The sequence below is a fragment of the Peromyscus californicus genome, unplaced genomic scaffold, assembly GCF_007827085.1.
Source record: "Peromyscus californicus insignis strain IS unplaced genomic scaffold, ASM782708v3 Scaffold_6__1_contigs__length_162567912, whole genome shotgun sequence".
NCBI lineage: Eukaryota > Metazoa > Chordata > Mammalia > Rodentia > Cricetidae > Peromyscus > Peromyscus californicus.
Window position 1 is genome coordinate 6,395,808 of NW_026294584.1, and position 20,608 is coordinate 6,416,415.

At 35.4% G+C, this 20,608-nt stretch overlaps 1 protein-coding gene across 3 annotated transcripts in view; it reads left to right on the plus strand.

The window, feature by feature from the left end:
• Positions 1–4,411: 4,411 nt before the first annotated feature.
• Cd36 (CD36 molecule) overlaps positions 4,412–20,608 on the plus strand; it is a 49,992-nt gene continuing 33,795 nt past the window's right edge. Inside the window, exon 1 of one of the 3 annotated variants that reach the window (XM_052719886.1) lies at positions 4,412–4,473. The gene's annotated coding sequence lies outside the window, so the exon portion shown is untranslated. Of the gene's footprint in view, positions 4,474–13,905; positions 14,001–18,307; positions 18,656–20,608 lie in introns of those variants that run through there. The other 2 variants (XM_052719885.1, XM_052719883.1) reach the window with 2 other exon arrangements.

A 20,608-nucleotide genomic window follows, 5' to 3' on the forward strand; every position in this document is an offset into this window, starting at 1 on the left:
ATTAGTCATACAAAAATGACCTCAATTTAGACAGCATTTTATTTTCCTATTATAAGTAAGATTACTATTTTTATCATGTATAGCACCATTTCATGAGTCATGTAAGAGAAATACAAATTTAAAGACAAATTTATAGTATTACATAACAATGTGATAGAAGGGAGACAGTCTGAACCAAACAACAAGCATTTAAATTTGCATTCAATTCCATTTAAACTTTAGTATGTTTCCCAACCTCAGAGTCTCACTTTTGCCACTTGTATTATTGGGAAAATAGTACTACCTCCCAGCACTCACAGCAAGACTATTTATATGACGCATCTGTTTCTGGAATGCTCTCTAACATGGGGAAAGCATTTTCTTGGCTAACCATTGGTATAACATAACACAACTTAGTTCTCTTAAAGGTGCTTCTGAAAGGATTACCAGTTTGCAAGTTAGTTAGGCATATAGGTGTAAGACTGATGTTATTATTTGAAAGGTCAGTCAGTGCACTACACGATTGTTCCACATACTTTCCAATCAGATTCTGTCCCTGTGCACAGAGACTTCTAAAACACTCATGACAGTAGCCTTGATTTTACTTACCCACAAGAAAGGAAGGCTACAAGACAATATTTAGGGGGAATTTACCGCTTCATTACAATGTTATTTCCCTAGTTGTCTTATTCTGAAATTTACTCAGGTATCTAAATATTTAGCTGTTGGCAAAAAGTATAGCTCAACTAAGTTCAAGGTAAAGGAGCTCAGTCCTTGTGTTGGGATGGTAAGCATCCCTTATATGACCGGGTGAGCCACCTGCTCTTTCTTGTTGCCTAATCAAGTTGAGCAATAGGAGCAAAGACTCCAGGACAAACTGTGGACAAAGGCCAGGAAGTAGTTTCCACATGAGAAAGAGTTCTGTCCTTACACTGCCCCATGCTAGTGTGACTTCTGGGAAGGTCACTCGAGCTTATAAATGTCTGATAGGAGAAAAGGCTTCTGTTCATGTGGTGTGTCTGAATAATTTAGAAATGAGGAAACTATGGGAACCAAAAAGGTATTAAAAGGAAAAGAGTGAAGAAACTAGAAGACTGCATTAGAACTTTTGAAAAACTATCATTTTAGAGCCCCAGAACACAGGCTACCCTGAGATTAGGAGTGGAGTTGGGAAAACCAGAAGAATAAGGACTTTTGTTTGAATAATTTTTTCCTTCTGAGATTTCAAATACTTACAAGAAGTCCTCTGTGGCATTCAATTTTTTTAACATTAGTATAATAATTATCATCAGTTTTATTTGCTTTCATCTATCTTTAGTTTTTCATTTCTTTGTTTCCATAGGCCTAATCATGAGTGTTGGTTTTCCATCATTTCGCCGTTCATTGTGTGATGATACGATTTTTTCTACAGTAAGGCATGTAGAAATATGCTAGATCTTTATAAACATTGCATTACCTAAGAAAGAGCACAGATTTTAATCTGCATAGACAGCTATAGATATTTTTAGTTTAAAATGTTTTACTTTTAAAAATAATTAAGGTGCTTCCAGTTTTTTATATCCCTCTTTAATTTTGGCCTCATAATTTTAAATTCAAGTTGGTATGTTTTTATCACAATGCATCATATTTTCCCTCACTTTCTAAATTCAAATGGATTTTCTTTAGAATTTTCAAGGTACAAAGTATCAAAATAAAAGGTTTGAAAATGCATTCATTGTGTTCTCTATTTACCCTTAACTATGAATTTTGAGATAAGTTTTTTTGTAGAAAGATAGCATCCCTAGCAAATCAATACTAATTCCTTTAAAATTCTAAGGTGAAATATACATGTCATTTCTAACAACATGTGAGTTGCGTGCTCAGCTAATTTAGAATGACCAGCCTCTCGTTTATTCTGAAATCTCAAAAACAAATGTTTTCCTTCTCAGGAACTTCTGCAAGCACTTTCTAAATCCATCTAGGGATGACGAAATGCTGTCTTCCTCCTTCCTTCTCTGCACTGGCAGATGACAACTAGCTGACCCCCAACACTTTCTAGGAAAGGGGCCAAGCACCCCTGCACTGTGTTGTGTGCTCTCTCTCCTGAATGTTCTAATATTTTCTGGAATTCAGTTGTCTCATACAAGGAGGATAAAACAGAGTATGTCAATTGAAGCAGATTCATTTCAAATATTTGAAAGTACTTTCTAAATTAAAAATAATTTTTAAAAAGCCACTGAAATGAGAAAGTTTAAGCTAATTAATGCCTTGCTAGTAACAGAGAACAAACAGCTGCCAATGCAAAGAAATCACAAGGAGATGTATATTATCCTGGAGATATGGATCAAGTGAATTTGTGTCGCCAAAATGAAATAATAACACGCACAGAAAATGAGAGCAATACTTTATCAAAGCTTGAGGCAGAAACTTGGATACAGACAATGAAAGAGAGAACAAGAGGAGAACGTGGCACCATGGCAACAAGGCAACATATTCTGCTTGTGAGCGTTCAGCATCATTAGGTCACTTTGAAGTATTTCTTAATCCTTGGACCTCTGAAGCTTCCTTTATTAAGTGCTCAGGATTAGATAATGGGTTCTCACAGCTTTATCACCTCCTGTAATATGAGGATAATGGGAGGAGTAGAAATGCATCACAGGTAGAGTAGATGAAAAGGGCTGTAGACTGGAGTAACAAGTAGTCATGTCTGTACAAATGTGGATTTCTTGACAATCAAGATACCTCATATTCTTTAATACTTCATGTTCTTCCTTTTGTCAATGGTTGTTTGTTTGTTTGTTTTGAGACAGCATTGCCCATACTCCATACTGTCACTGATTTCACTATAGAGCTATGAATTACCTGGAGGTCTGACTCTGGTCATGCTGCCTCCACCTCCACTGTGCTAGAACTACAGACATGCACCACCATGCACATTTTATGTCATGGTAGGTGTCAAATACAGGGCTAGATGTTTGGTAAGTAAGAATACAACCTATTGAGCCTCATCCCCTGAGCCCATATCCTGCAAATCTTCAGGAACAAAGTCTTTCAAACACAAGATTCATCTCTAGAAAGGGAGCTACTGAGAACTTTGTAAGCAAAGCAAGTTTTGACAGAAACTGTTAGTACATTGGTTTGGCTGTGTTAGCAGATTCAATAAATGGAAGTCCATCAAAGGCATATACTTAATGTGCTAACTATAGATAAATGACCAGTCACAGGCAGCATGACTGCCATAAAATCAACAACCAGATAACAAGCGGAGCCCCAGCTGGGGCTTTTGACAACTCTGGTTGAATTTTCTTAACCCTGTTATGTGAGGGTGGGGTTTAATACTATTTCTTTTCAGTTAATAAAGCTTTGAAATCATTTCCCCAGTGAAATTTTCATGCTCCACATTATAATATCAATCTCGTGAGGAGATGACAATAAGTTGTGAAGTATTAAATGCTAGTTAACCAGTTCTAGACTGAATGCTCTATGCTAGGGAAAATGCACACATCCTGAGGTCATACTGGATCCTCCTATGGCTCCTGGAGAACTGTAGTGAAACTTCCCAAAGAACAACTTGCAGTAGATATCTGCTTCCTTCCTCTTTGTGGTGGTGTTCTGAGCACAAAGGGCTCACATATTAAATTAACTCATGAAAGAATATTATCAACATTGAGCCTTAGAGATTCATAGCCTTAAATGATTAAGGAGAAAATTCATGACTACTTGGTCTTATTTAGCATATACTAAAATGATCTCATGTTTTAGAGTATTTTATTTTTTGTATTTATTTGATATATAACAATATATTATTTGATACATATATATTTATATACATATATTCATGCAGATTAGACTCACCAAATATTATCATCTTCAGTCTCATATGTGACAAAAGATGATCAAAATTATTTTCAATCTGAGCTTGGTCATTTGTAGAGCTTTCTCCATTGCTGTCCTCACAAACAACACTATCCATGAATGTAGAGTTCTTCATCTCAAAGACAAGTACACAAATCTTTCTGAGATAAATATTATGATTATAATGTCCTACATATCACTAAGACACAGGATGCAGTCAAGGGAATTGCTGTGAGGATATAAGTGGGGTTTTCCCTGGAGAGGGATCTGCTGCTCTGCTCTTTTAAACGTCATAGAGTAATCCTTCCTTCCTTCCTTCCTTCCTTCCTTCCTTCCTTCCTTCCTTCCTTCCTTCCTTTCTTTCTTTCTTTTTCTTTCTTTCATTTAAAGAGCAGCTCATTTTCAAGCTGGACAGGTTAACAAACTCTGGGTGTTGAGCTTTCTTTGGTTTGCAAGCGCCACTGCCTCACTGGTGTGTCAATCAAAATTCCACAGCCATTCTTGGATACTTGGAGGTGGGGCTATATAGCAAGCAGTAGTGATTTGACCCGGTACTTGGGGCAAACAGGACCGGAGCTGTCTGTGTGACACTGTAACCTTGCAACTGCATTTTGACAGTTCCACTTGTGGCCTTGTACTCTGTCATCGGACTTCTAACTGGTAATTACTTCTTTGAACATTACCTATCCTAAAGATTTGATGATCAAGATTTGTGCCTGCAAAACTAAAAGCTCTTGCTTTGATGGGATTATTTGCTTTGTTCTTGTACAGTTTAGAGCATAATAGTGTTTTTCTCTTCTCACAGAGAGGGGAAGAATGGGAAGTATATGTATTCAGGTATCCTACTTAAACTTTTAATTAAGAAAGAAAGTAAAAACTTGGTCAGCTCTACTATTTTTACTGTAATCTTTCCAGTGATGTCTGTTACTAAGTGAGAAAAGATGATTCAGAAATATTTAAAATTATTCAAACCCTTTAATATGTTTGTAGATATATACCTACTTCTTTAGTGGGTTAAAGGTACAAATTGATATATACCTATCATCTATTTGCCATCAGTCTATCTATCTATCTATCTATCTATCTATCTATCTATCTATCTATCTATCTATTTATCTATCTATCACCTTTTCATTCATCTATCCTAAGAAGACAAATTGCAGATCATCGTTTTCTTTTTAAAGATGGAATCATAATAAATATTATTACTAAGGCTTTAGCCTATTAAAAATTTGCAGCAGAGTGATTGCCTTTGGAATCTTTCAGAAAGAAGTATGTTCTTCACTGCTTCTGGTGGCCGATAATAATAAGCAGAGGTCATAGGTAGTCACTCTGTTGCTGACTTTCCTGGCATGGTGCAATTCAATAGGTCTGTGAACTATTTGAGAGGTGATTTTGCAACCTTTTTATCTTCTCAAGTTAGATGTTTCATCACTACAATGTAATTCATTTAACATAAGCTGCTGAAACATTGATGAAATAGTCAAAAGGGTACATAAGTAACACCAAAATATTAAACTAAAGAGTCGTTTTCACTTTGCAAATCACCATTAAGATGTTTTCATGGTAATAATTTGCTGATAATAGAAAGTATACAAAATCAAGTATTGGAATTAGGCAAAATTGCAGGCACAGTTGCTTTATTGGTCACATACAATCATTTTACTAACGATGCTTTATGTTATGACTTGCATTGTGATGAAATGATCCACAGCAATATTTGCACTTTACTGTGGTTATATTAAGTGGTTGGCAATGTGGCCTTGGGAATTTGAATAGAGGGCAGCAGGAATAATTAGCCTCCGTGTGCACTGGGGGAATGTAGGGCTCAATGTATTTGTAGACTGGAGGAAAAAATGCTAATACTATCATCTTCCAAAACTCATAGCTTCACTTGCATCTAAATCTTTGAATATTTCCAGTGCTGAGCACACCTTGTCCCTTGAGCAACTAATATGATTACTTACAAACTGTAGACAAGCTATACTTGAGTGCACAATGCCAGATAATTTTACTTTATATGATCCAGATTACCTAAAGCTATAATTATTAAATACAAGTTGAAATGTTTTAATGTATAGTAATGCTACAATTCATATTTTCTATGAAATCAATAAATCATTAATTCCAGCATTATGCAAATGAGTGTCTCTGAAGAATTTGATATTGTGTTTCACCTTGTTTGTTGAATTATTAGTACTTATCTGCCCAATGCATACTAGGGACTGATCATTTTCTATACTTTATTTCATGCACTTAGCACTGTAAATATTCAAAGAATTCCCAGTGCAAATACTGTTTCATAACTGCAAGGCTATCCAAACAGGGACCTTTGAGGCTCTGCTGGACGAGCAAGGAATCCTTCATTGAGTTTGGTAGCACAACAGCAATATTTATTCTCTGAAGATGATGAAAGACCAGTGGCGTCCTAAGTATATGCAGTCTGTGGAGCCTTAGGTTGCTTAGAAACTCAGTGACTATGGGCTTGCTATGGCAACCCAAGTTATCAGTGAATGCAAACTTAGCTGGCACTCTGTTAAATCTCCATATTTTGCAGGTAAGAATATTCAGATAATCCCTTCTATAGTCTGAGTATTTTCATTTTTTTTTGCAACCAGGATAAATGGTATTTCAATAGACTCAAATATGAAAATAACTATCTATAATAGATCATACCTATATGAAATTTGCAGTGTCTCTTGTTTGCTATCTTATTGTCTTCTCTTTCTCTCCATATGTATAGATACAGATATAGTATATAGATAGATAGGTAGAAGATGATAAGATAGGTAGAGATATAGATAGAGATACATAGAGAGAACCAGGTATGGTGCATTAAAACTGTGAGAAAGCAAAGTTGGGACAGTATACTATTTAGATGCTATTTCAAAGGTTTTATAAATTTGACTCCTTAATAGTTTAAATATTCTACAAATGTATTTTTTACATTACAAACTCATTTGCAGACCATACACATGTATATTGCTATATAATTTCTCCTTAAGATCTTCAATAACTGTGTAATTAGCTGTATTAGAAATCAAATTCATTTGGAGAGCACATTTTGGAGGTCATTGCAAAGGCACCCTGGAGACTTCTGCTCTTAGTTTGTGTAGCCCTCAAGGCAGCATGTTTTAGTTTATGCAGCTCCTCACGCCTGAGCCTTTCTGTGGCTAGCTCTGCTGTTAGATTCCAGAGTAGCTTTGCTGTTCTCCACATTTACACCATAAAGGGGCTGTGCTCTTCCTTGCACCTCTTCCCCAGGTGAGTGCTGTGCTTCCCTTATCTCTGTATTAATTCCAACTTTGTGTTTATCACTATCAATAGCATAGGCAGAGGCAGAGGCTCTCCTGAGACAGACCACACAGGGTTCCACTTATTGTTCTTTTCTCCTGGGCATCATCATTTATGCGTTTTGTTTTGATATTTAAGATTTTACCCTATTAGTATTTCTCTTGAGAGAAGAAGTGGCAGTTTGACTCAGGTTTTCACAGAAAACACCACAATTAATACCTTCACTATTTTTTATACTTTTTTTTGTATTTATGATTCCTCAGATGATCAACATCTGCGAATTGCTTAGGGTGCCAGCTCAGCTAGATGGTGTCTCTGTAGATGGTAATAAGCCTCAACTCACAGAGGGAGACAAGTGTAAACATAGAACTTTGGGGTGTTTTCCTGACATAACTGTCCTTTGAAAGCCTAACCCAGGGCTCTATAAGATACCAATGAACATTCACTAAGCAGATCATACATTATGTAAATATTTTCCCCTTTTATAAAAAATAGTGTCCTGGCTGTGGCTGGCACATTTAATTCCAGCACTTAGAAAACAGAGGCAGGTGGATCACTGAGTTCAAGACCATCCTGGTCTACAGAGTAAGTTACAAGACAGCCAGGGCTACACAGAGGAACCCTGTCTTGAAAAAACAAACAAACAAACAAACAAAACAAAAGACTCTTTTCTCATACAACTCATATGATGCATCCTGATTACAGTTTTCCCTCCCTCCACTCCTCCTGGTTTCTCCCAAACATCTGCCCCCCACTCCCTTCACAATCATGTTTAGACGGTTAACAGATTACAATGAAGTTCAAAGAGCTAGCTGATATTGCTGCCTCCTTTAGCATGCCATCAAAGGTTTCAGAAGACTGCCCAACATCATGTAGCTCATTTTCACTCCTATCATTTTATACACTGCTTTTTGGTGAGTATACTTTCTACAATAAATATAAGGATCAATATGTTTTTTTCATGTATTACTTTTTTAAGGATTCCAATGAACAGGCTGTAGTGATGCCTTCCCTTCACAGAGGAGTATTTGGTAGCTAGTGTCTCATTGTTTTTCCCAAAATCACTATCAGCTCAGGGTACTTGCCACTCTAAAAGTTTCCATCTGTTCTCGCAAGGTCACACATGTGTATGACAGTCTATATGGAGACAGAAGATTAGCTTATAGAATCAGGCCATTCAGGAAACAAAGGACTTGCAATAGGCCAAAATAAAGCAATGTGTATAACAACTTACTAATGACATTCATTTAAGGTTTATATAGTTAATTATTTTAACAAATTTTAGAAAACCTCCTTTAATCCAAGATATGATGATTAATACATAAACAGAATTTGCACACAGGATCATTTAAAATATTTAGGGAAAGCATATTTTATAGGAGTATGTCATTCATTGTGCATTGTATATATAACAATATATACAAAATATAACAAATATATTATAGAGTGGAAAAATTCAAGCTATGCCTATAAATATTTTCTAATATGGAGTAACCATATGATATATATTTAACACATTCAGTTTTTGTTTAAGCCAAACTATACCTGCATATAGTAGACATGGCATGCTTTATGTCTACTAATCCAAAAACCTTACATCTGGAAAATTACCACTCTTTTAAATTTTGTATCAGATAACTAGAAAAGACAAGCATTTAACATAATCATGCCTTTTTAAATGCATAACTTCATCCTTAGGCTATTTAGCATCCATTCAGTGTAGGACGGGGCAAAATTAGGTTCTGGTTACTGTTTTAAACTGGGATATATGGTACAAATTAGAAAAATAATTACCAGCGAATATGTTGAAGGAACTTGTTGTGTGACCTTCTACCTTGCTACTCATAAACTGAACTTGGGAATATACAATTTCTGTGGAGAGACACCAAAGTGTTCTGAAAATACACAAAATTTTACAATATTGTCATATGGGATCTTACTGTATGTTGATGCCTATAGATTATGTATATTATAGAATTTATTATGTACACAAATATTTTTCTCTTTTTCTCCTGTTCTTAAAAGAGAGAACCATGCCGGGCGGTAGTGGCGCATGCCTTTAATCCCAGCACTCAGGAGGCAGAGCAGGTGGATCTCTGTGAGTTCGAGGCCAACCTGGGCTACCGAGTGAGTTCCAGTAAAGGCGCAAATCTACACAGAGAAACCCTGTCTTGAAAAAACAAATTAAAAAAAAAAAAAAAAGAGAATCATTATTTCAAACAAGCTTCTAGATCACACAAGGGGAATTAAATGATTGTTTACAAATTAGTTGTTTTTCGTTTGTTTGTTTGTTTTAAGTATATGTGATCAGGCTAAGGAAGTTCTTCTGTGCAAGCAAGAGGACCGGGGTTCAGATCTCAGCACCCATTCAAAAGCCAGCACAGTGGTCCACATTTGTAACCCCAACACTAGTGAATAATACATAGACAGATCCTTGCAGCTTTCTGTCCAGCCAGACCAGCAGAATCTATGAGCCCTGGGTTCAAGGAGAGACTTTCTCCCAAAAACTGATGCAGAGAGGAATTGAGAAGGACACACATCAACTTCTTTCTGTCTTACTGTCACATGAAGGGGCATCTGCACGCACACATGCACTTATACACATGCATATTTTTTAAAAGTAATGTTTTTTGTTTGTTTTGGTTTTGGTTTTTTTTTGAGACACAGTTCCTCTGCATAGCTCTTGCTGTCCTAGAACTTGTAGACCAGGCAGGCCTTGAACTTATAGAGATCTGCCTGCCTCTGCCTCCCAAATGCTGTGATTAAAGGTGTGTGCCACCACTTCCAAAAAACGTAAATTTTGACAATGCTTTTCCACACCGTGTCAAAAGTCATCTCTGCAAGATAACCAGTGGCACATGACTTTTAGAACAGGAAGTTCTCCTTACTTTATGAAAGATCGGAGAATATTAACCTGGAAAAAAATGTTATTACCTTTCTTTTATCTAGAAAAATCTTAAAATATTGAGGTCTTTTTTTTTTTTTTGGTTTTTCGAGACAGGGTTTCTCTGTGTAGCTTTGCACCTTTCCTGGAACTCACTTGGTAGTCCAGGCTGGCCTTGAACTCACAGAGATCCGCCTGGCTCTGCCTCCCGAGTGCTGGGATTAAAGGCGTGCGCCACCACCGCCCGGCGAGGTCCTTTTTAAAGGTCATGACTTCCTGAATTGTGATGGATTAACTTGGGCAAATGTATTGAATAAATTTTATCTTTATATATTAAAGCAAATGTTTGAAACAATTCATCCATTATATTCTTCTAAAGTAGATTATATGCCATTGTTCTATTTTAATTTTATTCACATAGGATTAGATGAAAATGGAATGTGTGATACAGTCATGGACAGTCATTTTATAAACAGAAAGAAAGGTTCTTCATGTCATTAATTTGCCCCAAAATACATCAAAGAAAATATTACCACAGTGGTTTCCCTTCACCCAAATGACATACCAGATAAGCCAGAAAATGATCAGTAAATAACACAAATTTAATTCCACGTTCAATTTTAAATTTTTGACCATTTGAAGAATTTCATATTTTTTTAGAATAGAGTGACATGTATGAGGTCAAGACAGGTAGCAACAAAACAAGCTGCAGTTTTGGCTAAAACGTGTTTCACACTATTAGATGTGGTGAGCTGCCACTGGAAGTCAGAGACCAGTAAAAGAAACATCTGTTAAATAGATAAAAGGAGTATGTCTATAAAAGGAGTCAAGGACTACAGGAACTTACAGTTTCCTCTAACTTAAGAACTTGTGCTCATGTATGTGGAATTGTAATATAATGTTTTGGACACAATTCCAAATTCACATGCTTTAAAGCAGATGTCATTTTTGAAATAAAATTAAATTCAAAACAAGATATCAAATAGTCAAAAGGAACACAGTGAACGTAAGGCAGCGAAGGAGAAAAAGGACAAGGAGCTAAGACCATTCTGGAAACTATGGATTCTGTCTTCTGGGATACTCATCTTCATGGCTTTTAATAGGTTTGCATAAAATGTGAGTATCATATTTCTACTGATTTATTTTACTTCAGATTATTACTTACTCTTATCCTCTTCCCTTCAACTAGTGTTATTATCAAAATTTCCCCCAAGGAGTTATAGAAAATGAGAGGAAAATAGGCCTAGCAATGATATTGAGTCACATCCAGAAAATATTTTTAGTTCTTAGAACACATGGAGAATGGTGCTATCAGCCTTATACATAAAGCTTGAAAAGACAATTGACATCCTTAACATATTCAAAACATTATATTGCTAACGAAGACAGTATTACAGAGCACCACAAAGTATATTCTGAGTCCATGAGCATCTTACTTTATACTTTCACCTGTGAGCTGAAGGCAATAGAGAATAGAATGGTTATTAGGGTGGTATGCTAACTTGTAGTTAGCTGAAAGACTGCAAGCTTCCAGATGCCGAAAACAGCTGCATCCTGAAAGTCTAACATGAACTTTGTTCTCCTCAAGCAGTGCAAAAGTCACAGAACTTGTTCACTAGTAGAGTCGTTTGAAAGTGACATTCCATAGCTCATAAAGTTTCACAGCCTACTGCTGTTTACTTAAGTTATAGCCAGGAACAAAAGAGAAAAGTTACATGTAGGAGTATGGAAGGAAATAGTCACAATGAAGTTCGCAGACACTGGGACACTGGTGTACAAACAGGATTCATGATGCCTGAACCTACCCCAAAGAGACAGAAAGGTGATTCTTTCTCTGAGGCCCACAAGGTGTAATGCCCAAATCACTGTCATTGCTCAAGAATGTGAAGCAAACATTAATGTTTCTGCTATGGAGTCAGAGCCAAAACAAGGGTGAATGAATTAGTTAAACTTCTGTTATCCACTGTTTAATTGTGGAGATTTCAAAATGAACATTTTCTCTTCTTTGCAAAGTTTGAAATTCTTTCATCCAAACTACATCCACTGCAAAGAACACACAGGCAATGGTAGGCTTCTGTATTTTAGGATGATTCTGAACTTATAGTCTGTGTGTCATGTGCATCATATTCCGGTAGCCTCCACTTCTTAGTCTTCTGGAGTCTAATGTTTTCCAGGGTATATTAATAAAAATATGAAACAGACATCTAAATAATTCATAGCATTCCAAGAAAAACATTTTGTTCTGAAGGTTTTATGACATATATGATAACCATTCTATACATTTTATATGTTTCTGCAACATTATATCAATATAACATATATACCTATATAGTTTGCAAAGTATTTGACTATACTTTGTTGAAACCGAAAACAAAATTCTTAGAGTAGAAGATGTTCCCGCTTTTATGTGATGGATGATTAAAAATCCTAAGCACATTGTTTTTCTAAGATTTATGTATTTTGTGTATATGACTGTTTTGCTTGCATATATGTATTGCACCAAGTGTGTGCCTGGTGCACATGGAGGTTAGAAGAAGGTATCAGATCCCTTGGAGCTAGAGTTTTGGATGACTGGGAACTACCATTGCAGTTGCTAGTAACCAACCCAGATCCTCTGCAAGAGCAACAAGTGCTCTTAACTGCTGAATCAACCCCCTGGTCCCCTAAACATACTATTTCAAGATCTCTGGGGTTTGGTTTGAGAAGTTAGCAGTTTCTTGAAAGACGTAAGTAATTGGTTTTTCTAAGAATAGATCTTCAAGAGCCAATCTGGAGAAATGAGGCTTTATTTCACTGGGAGGTTGCTTTACATATAAAACCACCACCTGAAGCTGCTGTGTTGCTCAGGGGCAGTGTGCATGCCAAGTGGTTCTGTGAATGTCAGAGCAGGAGGATCACGCTTCTTCATTCAACAACAAAAAGCATCAAAGACATATTATTTTCTATGTGGTGAAATGTGAAATGAGCTATTGTTTTGTCAGATGCTTCTTGGAATACATCTCCCTTGGCTTTACAAGGAAATCTAATTAAGTTTCCATCCATGGCCTTGGGAACGGTCAGTGATTCTGCTTGTGTGCCTGTATATGTGTTTAACTCTTTCAGAAACTGAATGCTGTTCTTGAGTCTTTAAACATAAGACACACATATCTATGTCATTTATGCATTTTTGTTTTGTTTTTCTTTCTTTTTTTTTTTTAACACATACTGGTCAGTCTCACTAAGGACACTTAATAAATGGAACAAAGCCACCATCTAATGTTTAATCAAATGTCAGCTCTTTCTGTTTGAATGCATTTATCATGTGCTTCAATTCTATTACTGTTTAAACAACATAAAAATTGTGATGTTATTTTAGAATCACAAAGCATATTATTTTGTATAACACAAGGGCCAGTGCAGAGGAAACCACAAATTTTTTTTTCAAATGTATGTTTTATTAACTTCCTTTTTAACACCCCACTTCAGGAACTCTGCTGTAGCCTAGGTCTGCCACAAAATACCTCAACATGAACATTTGTTTGTCTTCAATCACAATAAATGTTTTGACTTTCTGCCATGTAAATCTTCAGTGTTCCTTGTTTTCCATTCATTATATACTCAACACTTGGTTTAACTGTTGATTGGGGCTGTGTTCTTCTATTTCAACATATTCTGCTGTGAAATAATTGTTTTACCAGAATTTTTAAAATTTTCTCCTTATGGTCTCCCATGTAGCATATGAACAAATATGGCATCCTGACAAATTATGTTGAAATTAACATTTCCTTAGTTGTTTTCTTTTTAAGCCATAGCTTAGACATTGACTTTCCTTTTCCTCTCCTCAGAGAGTTAAGTCATATTAGCAAACTGTTCACGTAAGAGTCGAGTCTGCCAATACTTTTCACTGCTTCATGAGATTTGCATATTGACCTAGCCGTGCCCACATGAGATGTTTCTCCAAATACAGAGGTGTTATCTGTTCATTCTTTCTCATTTAGGCACAGCTCCTACCAAGGCTTCTATTAAGCATGTAAGTAAGGTTATTTTGTGTTTTTAATGTGGGATGCTATGTCACACTCTCTTTTGATTCATTTGGGTCATATGATATAAATCTACAACTTGCCTTTATAGTCTGCATTTTGTATTTGAGGGGACCCTTGGAATTTTCTTTTGAAAGTAATATTAGCAATCTCATTTATGTTTTCAACATTTTATTAGAATTGCACTACAACATATTAATGTTCTGTTTACTAATGAAACAAGTGTTCAATACCAATGAAACATATGTTCAATATTCCTATTAAGTAAACAAACAAGTTGAAAAACATAGGTGTATGTTCATATTCTACATATGTATGCATATATTACACATGTGTAAAATAGGTCTGTGTGAATATTCTTTATTGTTATTTGAATATTAAGTAATAAATGGTTTCCTTAGAATTACTTTGTTAATCAATATTTTGTTATAATTTATAGAACATTAGAATGCAATTTTATCCTACTTGATTATTAGTTACTACCTGTTCATTGTTTGTAATATGCATACATAATTTTCCTCCTAATATAATATCAGATCATTTTGATCTTATTCAATTTCTAAACATGTAATTTAGTAGAATATATAAAGATAGCTATTAAGAACATATTATCATTTATTTGATTTAATGTGTTATCATTGTGTATGACCGGGGTGGGGCATGTGTGCCATGGCTCGTATGTGGAGGTCAGAGGGCAGCGTTTGACTGTCTGCTTCCAACTTCTACCATAGTTTCCAGGGATTAAACTCACTCTCTTGGGTTTGCGTTGTAAGTGCTTTTGCCCATAAGCCATCTAGCTGGCCTATTCATCATTTCTTCCCCAGAAAAAAAGGATTTAAGCTTTGCTTTGACAAACATCACTCTGGAAACAGAGTTTTCTGAAGAGTCTAGTGAGGTGGCTTGGTGGGCCCCTGAAGGGATCCAAATGAAGTAGATCAGTGTCTAGCAGACAGTAAATGCCCAATGTGTCAATACTGTCAGTTTATGACTATCTTAATATTAAGAATTTTTATTACCTATACAATCTAAAATTATAATCCAAGTTATACAGAAATGCTGCTTTTCATTTGTTGAAGTGTCAGAGAAAACAACTCAAATTCCACAAACAGTTGTCAACTATTGTGACTCACCAAGAACCTGGATTTTTATATAACCATACATTATAAATATTATATCCACCGTATGATTTTCATTCAGCTTGAGAGTGTAGGTGTATGGGCTTCCTCTTCCACTGAAAAAAGACATCAGCGACACAAGTCTTGCTTGGTTTCAGATCCTATTGTGAATAAAGTGGGACTTAGACATGAGTCATGTGACCCCTCTTCGAGAATTATTGTAATTCATCTGTCATCTGGCTCTCAAATATGTCCCAATATTTGTGTTACTCAACTTGTTGCACTTCCTCTTTTCACAAATTTTGAAGTGCATGAATCAGCTGTCTAAAGCACTGCCATGAAGGATTTTTAAAAAGTCATCGAGTGTTGGGTAAAGCATATTATTTCCATAATCTTAAAGCAAAGAGAAGCATTGTAACCATGACTTAACCTTTAAAAGCAAATGACAGGAAGTTAATGAATAAAAAAATACTAAATTCTGTAGTTTAAAGAAATATTTTTTAACAAGTAACCTTTTTAGTTAAACATTTTTTAAAATCTTAAATGTCAAAAGTTTTCTGCTTCCCTACTGTATATAGATTTGGATTTTCATGTACAACTTGACAAAACTGCAGAACAAAACAAACAAAAACAGACCATAGTGATTGTTACTTAATACTCAATGCACACTCAGGTTAATTCTTCTCTAGCAAGAACAAGATGCAAACATGTCTGACTGGGTTCTCTTAGCAATAAGACTTCTCAAAGAATTGAACCTGAAATGACTTATATCCACTGATGCTTCTGTTCTGCCATTCATATCTGTTTATTTATTGTTGTAGTGGATATCTATAAGGCTCAGTATAGTTCATCTAGAGCACATCAGCTACAAATACTGTTAAATTACCTTAAAGAATAAAAACCTGGGCCTGGTGAGATAGCTCAGCTAGGAAAGTGTTTGAGGATCTGAGTCCTCTTCCCAGAATCCATGTAAAAAGTCCAGGCTTGATGTTTCTACTCCCAGTGCTGGGGAGGTGGCAAAGCGGAGATACCTGAGGCTTTATGGCCAGTCCTTCTAGCCTAGACACTGAGTCCCCAATGTCAGTGAAAGACCTTCTCAAAGAAACAAACAAAATAGGAAGTGGACAGCATCTAAAGATGGCTAATACCCAGGGTTGTCCTCTATTCTCCATAGACATTCATATATATGGACACATACACCCGCATGGATATGTTCATGGCCATATATGAGCGCATGCACACGCGCGCACACACGCGAACACACACACACACACACACACACACACACACACACAACACACACACGTATACACACATACCCTTTCTCTCCATAAATACACACATTCATATATAACCTGAGTCTTGACTTTTAAATGGACATACATACTTTTAAATGACTTATTGCTCAGGTTGTATTTTCTTGACATTCATGTTGTGGATTTGATTCCACTGTGTGCTTTTTGACTATTGAATAGCAAGTTCCTTGATCACTGTTGGCTATGGGGCTGAACACTCACCAGACGCCTCTCAGAGTGTAAATTTGATTCTTTAGCCGGTTCAACGGAATGTGTAACATTTTGCTCTCCAGAGACAACCAGAAGAGGATATTGAACTGCTGATTAAAAAGCAATCCAAGTGAATGCAGTGTTCATTTAGGCATCTATTGTCAGGAAATAACTTTTCTGTTAATGTTCATATTCTATTAGTGTTCAATATTGTCTTTAAGACTGGCCTTATCTGCCTTTGTGTTGAAAAGCTATTTCTAGATTATCATGTTGGTATTTATAGACATGAGAATTAAATTTGATAAAAATAAATTTATATCAACAAAGAATGAAGTCCATAATAGATATTTTAAAAGTATACAATCTCAATCAAAATATTTATTAAGATAGTCTTTATCCTCCTTGTCATAGCAAGCAATGACAATAGAATGGTCACAGTTGTAAGAGGATTGTATACAGCTTCCTTTCCTGGAATCTCTATGTAATTCTTTCGAAATGAAAAGGATAATTTATTTATATTGAGGTTACACAAGATAGTTTCAACTTTCTTCCCAAGTAAGTGGTTTGAAATCAAAGTGAAAATCCAATTAATAGAAATGGCCTTTTGTTAATAGTTAAATGAATGTACCGAGCACAGTCTCCTTGGAAAACTTGGCAAAGCTTAATATGAACAAGGAGGTTGAGGGCTTTCTCCAGTGATATTTCACCCCAGTATGTGAGACAGGCCCACAAGAGACAGCAGGCACAATATAAGGCCAAAGACTGGCTTAAACCTGAGTCTGTCTGCTAAATATATCCCTGCCCATGCCTCTTAGGTAGCTTAATTTTAAAAGAGACTTGCAGATGGGTTTTCTAGCAAGCTTGCCAGCTTGAGGCCAGAGTAACGCTCTGGAGGTGTTGCCTGTCTGACCCTTGGGTCTTGTGAGAGGAGTCTTTATTTTGAGAGTCTGGCTTGTCCCAAGTGCAAGGTCTTCTGTTTGCTTAGGCACACATATGATTTGCAAGGTCTTCTGTTTGCTTAGGCACACATATGATTTGTAAGGTCTTCTGTTTGGTTAGGCACATGTATGATTTGCAAGGTCTTCTGTTTGGTTAGGCACATGTATGATTTGCAAGGTCTTCTGTTTGCTTAGGCACATGTATGATTTGCAAGGTTTTCTGTTTGCTTAGGCACACGTATGATTAGTTCCACTGAGGGTGACTGAGGTGCATATACTTTTTGCACTGAGACACCATGCTCAGTAGTAATTAGATTTGTGTGGTTTTTGCTAGTTCTATTTTGGATGAAGATCTTTAGGTTTTGTTTTTTTCATTTTTGGTTTTTGAGAATCATTGCACCATCCTCATAAATGTCAGCAACATTAACAACAACAACAAAAATGATAAATAGTTAACTTCCAGGTAGAACAATGGGCCATTTCCTTTCTGTAAAGTCTGTTTGTCATCCCTGTTGATTGACAGAGTTTCCAATTGTTTTCCAAATTATCAGTACAAATGTGCTTTCAGGTTCCTCCTCTGTAGTATAGAAAAAGACTCTTCTTTGCATTTTATGAGCTGAGATTTGCAACTTAGTTGTGACAGACCAGTGAGTTCCCTCATTTACTCTCTGCCCTCTTCCAGTCCAGCATCTGGAATACCGATTGCATTGGAAAACAAAGTGTAGAAGGAGCGGCCCGCTTAATCAGTTCAGCTCGCTCAGTGGCCTCTGACTTACTTGGATGGGAACATGGCCAAGAAAAAAAAAAGATGTAGGTGATGGGTCTTCACCAGAAATAGACCCTTGTGAGCTTAACTATCAGTGTAATGCGTTGCTTTTTTTCTCTTTTTTTTTTTCTCAATTCCGCTGGCAACAAACCACAAACTGAGCTCTGACATTGAGGTTTTTTTAAAGCTTATTTCAACTCTCACACACATAAGTAATGAGGAGGTCAGGCTGGGGGGTTCGTGCTGAGGACCTTCTCTTCTTACCAGCTGCTTTCTGAAATGATTGGAGCAGTTGGTGGATGGTTCCTTACTCTTCCAAAGGTAAGTTGGATGTTTTTTCTTTAAATTAAAAAAAAATGAAAAGTTTTTCTATCTTTCAAATAATAGGAGATGATAGTATTTAAAAATCAACTTTTATACCAAAAAAGTAAAAACAACTAAGTAAAATCAGTGCTGCCTTAAAGTTCCTAGGCTTTATTTCATGATGTGTTGTTTATCAGTCTTCCTACATTTCTGCTTAATAGTATTAAAATTGTTTCCAGTGGCCAATGACATTTTATTTATGATTCTTGATATCATATGTATTTGTCAACATTCATTTGTCAATATTTAAATTTAAAATCAAATTTGAGTTTTATTTAAACTTGTCTATTTAAATGATATTTAAATTACGATGAGGAACATTTTTAATGAGCATTGATACAGTGAGATTGGTTTTTATAAATGACTTGTAAATCTTATACCAACAGTGTGTCTTGGATGCAGTTTGTTAACTATTTGTTACTTTTCAGTGTTATTAGCTTGTTGTTGAATTTTCAGTGTACAATTTTTGATGAACTTGATTTTTCTCTGTATGGTTAGGAGCAATACATTTATTAAATATACATTTACTCAGCACTTTTCTTTAATGAACAAAGATATTTTATTTGCTACAAGGACTGAGTTACTTCAAACAATGACCTAAAATTTAATTAGTGTATATTAGTATACAACTTAGTATTAAATGTAAAAATAAAAAGGAAAATTAATGACTTTGAAAATTCAAAAATTTGTTTCAAATATTAGTAAGTTATTTCCCTAAATTGTGATTCTGAGTTTAAAGAATAGATAACTCATTCTAGATAAATTAACTATCTAATTAAAGAAACTTTATAAATAACTATTAATAAAATAAATCATTTATAATAAATTTGAATTATGTTTGAAAATGTGAGGATTCCAAGACTTCTCAGTCCTTTCTTAAATGGCTTTAAGTTGGTAATGTCTTTTAAAAATGTAAGAAAGCATTGCTATAAATACTGTTTTTTGAATAAGTGAGAATAAAATCTCCAAAATATTTTTACTAGTTGGTTTTCCAGGGGCCTTTTAGAGTCTATAAATGAACAATAATGTAAAAATCCTTTCTACCAACATCATTATTAAACCAGAACAATAAACCAAATTCAGATTATCAGATAACAGGGTGGCCTGAGAAAAATATTAAAGTTAACAATGGGATGGGTATTTGTACAGAGTGTACTAAAAACTTTGGAATTTATTTTGAAAGTAATTAGTTTCTGCTCTTATCGTTAATGAAAGTTGTGGTTATTTTTAATCAATTTGAATAAATTTGTATTTTTTGCCTGTTTTGCTCTCGATTTCCTAAAGAAACCAGTTATGTTACTATTTTGTGATTTGATCCAAGGTGTTATAATTAACTTATTAAAACCTTCAAGTTGCATGGTCTAAGGACATAACTAGCCCACATACGCATTTTATTGAAATTTGAAAATATTGATGCCATTTTTATATAATCATATTTAGTGGAATTTCCTAAATCATGTCATTAGGCAACATGAAATAATAGTTATTGCTACATTATAGTTGCTTAAAGTAATATTGCGTAATACTCCAAACTTACTATGTGTAAAACAACTTTTTATAGTGAGATTATTATTATTATTAAAATCATGTTTGATTTTACTGAACACTTGCAATCTTGCTTAAATTAATCTCTTACAAACTCAGAGAAAACAGAACCACAAACTAATGTATGAAAACCTAGAACTAGATACCTATATCCTAATTTCAGATTTTAAAGTCTGAAGACCTTGAAGAAATATTCTAACTATAGTTGAATTTGGGGTAGAGAAAGGAACACTAATAACATTCCTACCTAGGGTTAAATGATTAAAAATATTTTTACTGCTGGGTGGTGGTGGAGCACGCCTTTAATCCCAGCACTTGAGAGGCAGAGGCAGGTGGATCTCTGTGAATTTAAGGCCAGCCTGGGCT